The sequence below is a fragment of the Triticum urartu genome, chromosome 4 (assembly GCF_003073215.2).
Source record: "Triticum urartu cultivar G1812 chromosome 4, Tu2.1, whole genome shotgun sequence".
Lineage (NCBI taxonomy): Eukaryota > Viridiplantae > Streptophyta > Magnoliopsida > Poales > Poaceae > Triticum > Triticum urartu.
This window is the reverse complement of record NC_053025.1, coordinates 441904836-441913078: the sequence shown is the minus strand read 5'-3', so window position 1 is coordinate 441913078 and position 8243 is coordinate 441904836. Positions and strand designations below refer to the sequence as shown.

The following is an 8243-nucleotide window of genomic DNA, read 5'->3' as shown; positions in this document are numbered from 1 at the left end:
ATTCGCACCGTAGTTTTTTCCTTTTATTTTATTTTCGGCTAGGGACCTATCCATAATTACTTTTATCGCGGATTAGCCCCTGATCTTCAAAACCCTATAACTTTTAAACAGTTCGCCCAAATCTAGTGAAACCAATGCCAAAATCTTTGTCTCGAGCCCCTCTTTCTAGTTAATCAACTTGAACATGGTTTTGATAATTTAAATTTTGGTTTCAAGCAGAGTTGAATTCGAAGTTCTTTTGATAGTAGTTTTAGTTCCGTAGCTCTGGTTCGATTGATTCTTTTTGCAAATCGAAGCTCTTTAGTTGAATTTTCAGATTGGATCTTCTTATTTGAGTTTTACACTTGATTATATGCCTGAGTGGTTATGTATGCTATTGTTTGTTTGTGATAGAATTCCTGGAGTGCGAAGCGTGCTACTATGAGTCTCTAGGGTTTGCGGATCGTCGGCAAGGCAAGTAACACATTGATCATACCCCTTTATTACCCAGTTTTTATGCATTAGCTAAAATCCTCAAACATTGCATGAGTAGGATCTCTTAACATGTGGGTTTGGGAAGTAGATGATGAGGTAGAACCTATTGCCCTTTTATTATCAAACCTTGGGAGTTACTTCTATGTTATGCTCATATTGCTATGCTCGTAGATGTGGTTTGGTTTGAGTGATCCATGACAGATGTGAGATTGTTAATTAATGGTTAACTTAAGGTGGCTACTTAAATACACATCTAGGTGGATTGGTTGCGGGCACCTGGGGATATACCAGTGTTGTCTTCTGGTTCTCCACCCAGGCTCAAAGGGATCATAAGATTATTCATGCTAGAAACTTCCGTGTGCATCCACAAGCTATTATGGGCTCTAGCATAGTTGAGTATGTTGCATGACCTCTTTCAGTGGTAGGCTAGCAGATGTAGGGGAAAGTAGGTGTAACTGTCTACCCAGAGTAAAGAGTAAATGCTTCTGAAAGACTGTGTCTCGGCCATCCGTTTCTCAAACACCATGTAGTGCGAGAAACCCAACGGAGGAGATCGAGTCTTGTGGGGAAAAGTGCGCAAACCTCTACAGGGTGTACAAACTAATCATGGTTAGCCGTGTCCCCGGTTATGGACATCTTGAGTATCTGGTTCTTGGATTATCCTGCTGATCTCATCACTCTAAATTAATTTGTTGGGTTGTTAATTACTGTTTAATTGGGATTGAGATGGGGTTACCATTCTCAATGTTTATCAACTACCATGATAGTTAAACAAAATATATTCCTTTGTTGTAGGGGAAAATTGGCTTTTCGCAAGAACATTATAACCATAGAGCCTCCACCAACCATATATGCATGTAGTGATAGCATTTTATTTGTTCATTGCTCTATTGTGTTATCTTGCCAGCATATTCCATGTGCTGACCCGTTTCGGGTTGCAACATATCATGTTGCAGACTTTTCAGATGAAGAGTAAGGTGCGCTAGGTCGCTTGTCGTGCACTCGGCTATGTCGTTGGAGTTGATGGACTCACTTTATCTTCCAAGCCTTCCGATGTTATCTTATTTAGATGGCCTTAAGCCAGTATTAAGTTCTCTCTTGAGACTATCGATGTAATAAGTGTGTGATTGCAACTCTATTATAAATCCTTCGAAGTACTGTGTGTGTCAGCATTACCGATCCAGGGATGACACTTATGCACAGAGATTTGACTGTTTGAGGTCAGATCTCTACAAACTTAAGCCCTTATGCATTTTTTTGCCTCATTTCTTTCCACGGGTAACGAAACTGATCTAGCAAAAGTTTTCTTGAGCTTGAAGTGCAGGGAGGTGCTTGCTCTCTCGTAAGAGTGGTTCCCTGGTATAAGGATGAAGTAACCTAGTAATAAGTATTTTCCTTAGTAGATAACCAATGTTTATTGAGATGGAAGGAGTTCTTCAAGCAAAAAAGTCACAGGTACCTGCACACAAAACACAAGATAAACTTGTCCCCAACACTTCGAGAAGGTTGTCAAGCTTCTTGTCTTGCTAGTTACAAGATTAAATTGCATGATATGGTAGTAATTGATACATAGATAAAGTAAATAAAAAGGTATAACAAAGAAATAATATTTTTGACAAGTTTTCACTATAGAAAAATAGGCCCATGGGGCCATAGGTTCACTAGTGGCATCTCTCCAAGGGTACAAGTGTAGTGTGGTGAACAAATTATAGTTGGGCAATGATTAAATTGCGATGTTTATATTTATGACTATGATCATTCATGGTATAATCTCATATAAAAACATGTCTGTGATATGTAGACCATTATCCAAATGTTACTACAACTAATACTCCACCCCAAGACCGTTATGCAGCATGCATCTCGAAGTATTGAGTTCATAATAAGCAGAGCATTGCAATAAGCATGATGACATAATGTAGGTAGTAAAAATAGCATTCAAGTGTGATAAATAAACCATCGCTTTATCATTAGTGGCAACAATACGATACAATACAATACAGTTTGTTCCCTTTCTGTCACTGGGATGAATCACCGCAAGATTGAACCCGCTACTCTGCACCACTCCCTCCAAAGAACTACCTATTGGGGAACGCAGTAATTTCAAAATTTTCCTACGCACACGCAAGATCATGGTGATGCATAGCAACGAGAGGGGAGTGTTGTCCACGTACCCTCATAGACGGTAAGCGGAAGCGTTATGACAACGCGGTTGATGTAGTCGTACGTCTTCACGATCGACCGATCCTAGTACCGAAAGTACGACACCTCCGCGATTTGCACACGTTCAGCTCGGCGACGTCCCACGAACTCTCGATCCAGCTGAGTGTCGAGCGAGAGCTTCGTCAGCACGACGACGTGATGATAGTGATGATGATGCTACCGTCGCAGGGCTTTGCCTAAGCACTATGATGATATGACCGAGGTGGAATATGCAGGAGGGGGCACCGCACACGGCTAAGGGATCAATGGTCAACTTGTGTGTCTATGGGGTGCCCCCCTCCCCGTATATAAAGAAGTGGAGGAGGGGGAGGGCCGGACCTCTACTATGGCGCACCCCGGGGAGTCCTACTCCCACCGGGAGTAGGATTCCCCCCTTTCCATGTAGTAGGAGTAGGAGAATAGGAAAGGGAAGAGAAAAGAGAAGGAAGGAGGGGGCGCTGCCCCTCCCCCTTAGTCCAATTCAGACTAGGCATTGGGGGGCGTGCGGCCTTCCCTAGGCAGCCCCTCCCTCTCTCCCCTAAAGCCCATTAGGGCCCACATACTCCCCGAGGGGTTCCGGTAACCCCCCAGTACTCCGGTTAATGTCTGAACTCACTCGGAACCATTCTGATGTCCAAACATAGTCATCCAATATATCGATCTTTATGTCTCGACCATTTCGAGACTCCTCGTCATGCCCGTGATCACATCCGGGACTCCGAACAACCTTCGGTTCATCAAAACACATAAACTCATAATACCGACCGTCACCGAACGTTAAGCATGCGGACCCTACGGGTTCGAGAACTATGTAGACATGACCGAGACATGTCTCCGGTCAATAACCAATAGCGGAACCTGGATGTTCATATTGGCTCCCACATATTCTACGAAGATCTCTATCGGTCAAACCGCATAACGATATACGTTGTTCCCTTTGTCATTGTTATGTTACTTGCCCAAGATTCGATCATCGGTATCTCAATACCTAGTTCAATCTCGTTACCGGCAAGTCTCTTTACTCATTCCATAATGCATCATCCCGCAACTAACTCATTAGTCACATTGCTTGCAACGCTTAGATTGATGTGCATTACCGAGAGGGCCTAGAGATACCTCTCCGACAATCGGAGTGACAAATCCTAATCTCGATCTATGCCAACTCAACAAACACCATCAAAGACACCTGTAGAGCACCTTTATAATCACCCAGTTACGTTGTGACGTTTGGTAGCACACAAAGTGTTCCTCCGGTATTCGGGAGTTGCATGATCTCATAGTCATAGGAACATGTATAAGTTATGGATAAAGCAATAGCAACAAACTAAACGACCATCGTGCTAAGCTAACGGATGGGTCAAGTCAATCACATCATTCTCTAATGATGTGATCCTATTAATCAAATGACAACTCATGTCTATGGTTAGGAAACATAAGCATCATTGATTCAACGAGCTAGTCAAGTAGAGGCAAACTAGTGACACTCTATTTGTCTATGTATTCACACATGTACTAAGTTTTCGGTTAATACAATTCTAGCATGAATAATAAACATTTGTCATGATATAAGGAAATATAAATAACAACTTTATTATTGCCTCTAGGGCATATTTCCTTCACTACCCATCAAACTTGGCCAAAGAAGATAATAGATCGGAGAGGATACCAAGCTAGTTAATTACATAGCTAAGAAACTTCAAAAGATTCAATAGAATTCAATGGAAAATCTGATCATAAAGTGAAAGTTTATTATATCCCAACAAACGCACCACCAATTACATCGTATGGATCCCGATCATGCGAGGCAACTCAGGGTAACTTTGTATTAAATCGCGAGGGATAGGGGATGCCATCTAGCTACTACTATGGACCCTAAGGTCCTAAATATCTACTCACACATGGTCATGGAGGCAGGAAGGTTGATGAAGAGCACCCCCCCCCCTCCGTAATGGATTTCTCCCTTTTATAGTCTAAAACGTATCTATAATTTTTGATTGTTTCATATTATATTATCACTTTTATATACTTTTAATAGCAATTTATGGTATTTTCCTGGACTAACCTATTAATTTAGTGCCTAGTGCTAGTTCGTATTTTCTTCTTAGTTTTTGTTTTGCAGAAAATCAAAATCTCCCGAGGTCAAAATTAGTTGCCGATTTAATATGATTTTTGGGCAACAAGAAGAACATGAAGCTTTGGGAGACATTGAGAGGAGCTGGCAGGGCCCACAAGGGCGCCCTGCACAGCCCGGGGGTTGCACTACCTGGCCGTTTGGGGCCCTCTTGCACCTCCTTGAGCTGATTCCACTGCCATAATTATCTATAAATATCAAAACCCTCCAACTTACTTTAAGATAAATTTTATCGCTGCTACAGGTCTATGTGCCATGAAGATCCCATCTGGAGGCCCGTTCTGAAGCCCTGCAGCAGGGGAAAGCCATTGCCGAAGCCATCTTCATCAACCTTGCTGCCTCCATGACCATGTGTGAGTAGTTCCATTAGGACCTATGGGTCCATAGTAGTAGCTAGATGGTTCTCTCTTTTCTTGTATCTTCAATACCATGTTTCTGTGTACCTTCTCACATGATCGAGATCAATTTGATGTAATTGGTGGTGTGTTTGTTGGGACATAATGAATTATCACTTTATGATAAGATTGTTCACTGAAATCAGTTGAATCTTTTGAGGCTTTGTTGTTGCAAATTAAATAGCTTTGTATGCTCTCTGGCCTATCTATCTTCTTTGGCCAAATTCAATGTGTTTTTCTTCAGAGAGAGAGTGTCGCTTTCTAGTGGGTCTAGTCTTGCGGTGCTCTAACCCGGTAACAATAAGGGCCAAGACCCATATTGCATTGTTGCCACTAAGGATAAAACGATAGGGTTTTGTCATATTGATTGACTTCTTCCTATCTACATTATGCCATCTTTCTTATTGCGATACTTTGTTTCTTGCAAACTTAATACCTTGAGATGCATGCTGGATAGCGGTTTCGGGGTGGAGTATTAGTAGTAGATGCAGTTGGATTAATGATCTACTCCCTCTGTTCTAAATTACTCGTCGCAGAAATGGATGTATCTAGAACTAAAATACATCTAGATACATTCATACTTGCGACAAGTAATTCAGAACGGAGGGAGTACTTATCATGGACGTAATGTGTAACGACCCGTATATTTTCACATAGTATTTCCACCCTTAACTAGATAATTAAGTAGAATCCATTAAGCAAATACATATCAGATTTCTTCAACAAGCATTCATAACCACTCAAGTATATATATATATTTATATTCATAAACCTCAGACAGTATAGATGTACAAGTGTATTACAAATGACTACACTGTACAGCAAACTTAGACCAACCCAAAAATATCTCGTGGTCAAAGCAGTAAAGAGTGAGACATATTTGGGATACACATTGACCACCACCATCACGTGCATTATAGATATCAGTAGTCAATTGACCAACAGTTGGTCTAGGCATGGGCTGCAACTCCTAGCCAATAGAGAGACTCCACAAATGACTACACTGTACAGCAGGGATGGGCAGCCATAACTAGCTAGGTACTAGAAAGAGAGGAGGAGTAACCTGGCTAAGGATTCACCGTAGCACACTCTTCACTCTGCTTCCAAATAGCCAGACCAAGCTCTCTTCTTCTTCTCAGTAGCATTTCCATTCCCCTGTTCACAACCAACAAAGATCCAAGATCAATAAGTGAAGATGGTGACCTGAGAAATCATCAGTAGACTGAAGGGGACAGGCTGGAGCTATAATCTAGCCTACTGGAGTGGACTTGGAGCGTAGGAGCAGCAAGAGTAGGACCAACAGAGAGGGCAAAAGAAGAAAGGTGAGTTCTTCTTCTTCTGCCACTATATATTTCTCACATACACAAAGAAGACCAGCCCAGATGCACACACAAGTCTCATAGTCATTCACAGATGCACGCAGAAGTATCCTAATTATTCATAGGTGCACAAAAGTCACAGCAGGAACATCTACCCCAGATCTTGGAAGCAACAGTACTAGGAAACATGGATAAGGCATTAAGATGTAAAATAAAAAGTTCCCAGATTAATTAGGCAGCAGAAATACACCAAGATTATTCAAAGGGGTGAACATGTTCAGTACGCACACATGGGAGCCATTTTAATCTACTAAATCTGAGAACTTGACTATCCTAAATATTTGAGAAAGGAACAAGGGCACCACTAACCTGCACCCATGGTGGATCTGCTCCACGGACATGCACTAGAGCTCTGACCTGCACCATCCAGCATCACGGTGGCGCCCAACGCCAACCACTTCAATCTGGAGCAGGGAAATCACATCCCCAATAGGGTTTGACCTGCAAGCCAAAAGAACACACACACAGAGGGGGATTAGAGAGTTGAGGCTGAAATTCATGAGGATAATATGGGGATTCACGTCAGGGGAGAGACAGTGTGGAGGATCTAGCAGCGGCATCTTTCCCGTCGCTGGCGGCGGCGCCGATCTGGGCAAGGAGCAAAGGAGCATCAGTCTGTATTATTACTTGTGTTCTCGCTGGACTAGTAGTACTAGTGGGTGCTCTGTTCGGTTGAGGACTACTAGTACAGAACTAGTACAGGGAAGAGAGAGATAGGCTTAGTTTAGAGAAAGGGAGAGGGCACGTGGAGGATAAATTAGCTTAGTAACTTATCCAGGTGCACACCTAGTACGCGTACTAATGCAAGCTTAGTAAAAAGACATTAGAAAAAAAAGTAATATTTGACTGTAGGATGACCACACTGCACCGACGTATATTTTTTCATTTTCCTAGTATTCACTCGACTTAGTCTCGAAATATATATTTGCCGAACTGCAGGAAGCGAGTACAGTCAGGAGAAGGAGACGCTACAGAAGCAAACTGAGTCCGGGTCTGAGTACGAGAACTCAGGCAAGCTCTCCTTGATCATGCTGAGTAGAGCTATTTTTGAAAAACACTATTCTTTGCTGCATCTTATCATCAACTTGCATAAAAAAATGGTAATAAATTGTGTGGAGTGACTATTGCCAAAAAGTTGGGTTAGCTGATGGAGCAGCTAATCCATTGATTTATTTATTTTTTATAATTATTTGGTGGGTAGAGGGTGCCCTGGATGGACATACTGGAAGGTGGGGCCCTCTACATATGGCTAGTATATTAAGAATTAAATAACTTTCACTCGTTTTATGCGCCGTACTACAACCGTATCAACCATGGTCTCGTCTAAGACGAGTTGAGCCCAATACCATCAAGTTATTATACTCTCCACATGGGTAAGTAGTAGTAGGATGGGCGATGAGTTTCCACGCTAATGCCGGATGGGTGCATTAGCAAGCGCTATATATATTAAGCGTTGGTGGAGTGCGGGTTCCGAAACCCGACACAACGGCTAGTGACACTAGCCGGGTGGAGATATAATATACAAATGGGAAAAAGCTTAGGTTCTGAACCATGTCTCGCATCTAAGGAAATGCAGATGGCAATTATGGTTTCGAGCTCTATGGGTAAAGTGATACAAACTCTGCAGAGTTAAAGAAAACATGAATTCATGCCAGTCTCTTG

At 42.2% G+C, this 8243-nt stretch overlaps 1 long non-coding RNA gene across 1 annotated transcript; it reads right to left on the bottom strand.

The window, feature by feature from the left end:
* Positions 1–5935: 5935 nt before the first annotated feature.
* Positions 5936–7513, bottom strand: LOC125551942. The gene is made up of 2 exons (XR_007303327.1): positions 6891–7513; positions 5936–6357 (listed from the first exon to the last, which is right to left on the bottom strand). It is a non-coding gene; the product is annotated as an uncharacterized LOC125551942 (long non-coding RNA).
* Between the last annotated feature and the right edge of the window lie 730 nt (positions 7514–8243).